At 35.8% G+C, this 600-nt stretch overlaps 1 protein-coding gene across 1 annotated transcript in view; it reads right to left on the minus strand.

Moving 5' to 3' along the window:
• Window positions 1-600, minus strand: part of LOC119587943 (espin-like) — a gene marked incomplete in the record, with an annotated part of 133,296 nt that overhangs the window by 10,823 nt on the left and 121,873 nt on the right.

Below are 600 nucleotides of genomic sequence, written 5' to 3' on the forward strand. Positions count from 1 at the left end.
TTTTTCGGTTATCTTTTCGATGAGTCGATTTCGATTCTATTCAATAACGGATATAACAAGATTCAATTTACTGTCACACAACTTATCATTTTACAATACTTTTGCGGTGAAGAGAGAAACAAATATAATGCAAATACGAACATGAGACCTAATGGACAGGAAATTTCCAAATGATAGTGTTACGATAAAGAAAAAAAAATCAAACGAAATCCTCCATTCCACGAAAAGAAAAAGGTACACGAACGCTGACATAAAAGCCCATTTCTCACAGTTTCCGCCCCCAAAAAAAAAAAAGCCAGGGGGGGAAACTAAAGTTTTTTTAAATTTTTTAAAAATAAAGGTAATTCTAACCGCGCCCTTCCCGGCCCAAACCCTTAAAAAAAAGGGGTTTTGGAAAAACCTTTTTTTCAAAATCGGCGAGGGTTCTTTCCCCAAGAAGGGGGAAATCAACATTTTCTTGAAAGGGGTAAAAAAAAATGTCCCGAATAAAACTTTTTTTAAAAGGGAAGTAAATCGAAATGGGAAAGTAGTCCAACGGTGAGCATCAATTTTCTTCCCGGGTGTTAGAAAAGGGAGGAAAGAAAAGAAAAGGGGGAAAAA

The sequence above is a fragment of the Penaeus monodon genome, chromosome 23 (genome assembly GCF_015228065.2).
Source record: "Penaeus monodon isolate SGIC_2016 chromosome 23, NSTDA_Pmon_1, whole genome shotgun sequence".
NCBI classification, from domain to species: Eukaryota; Metazoa; Arthropoda; class Malacostraca; order Decapoda; family Penaeidae; genus Penaeus; species Penaeus monodon.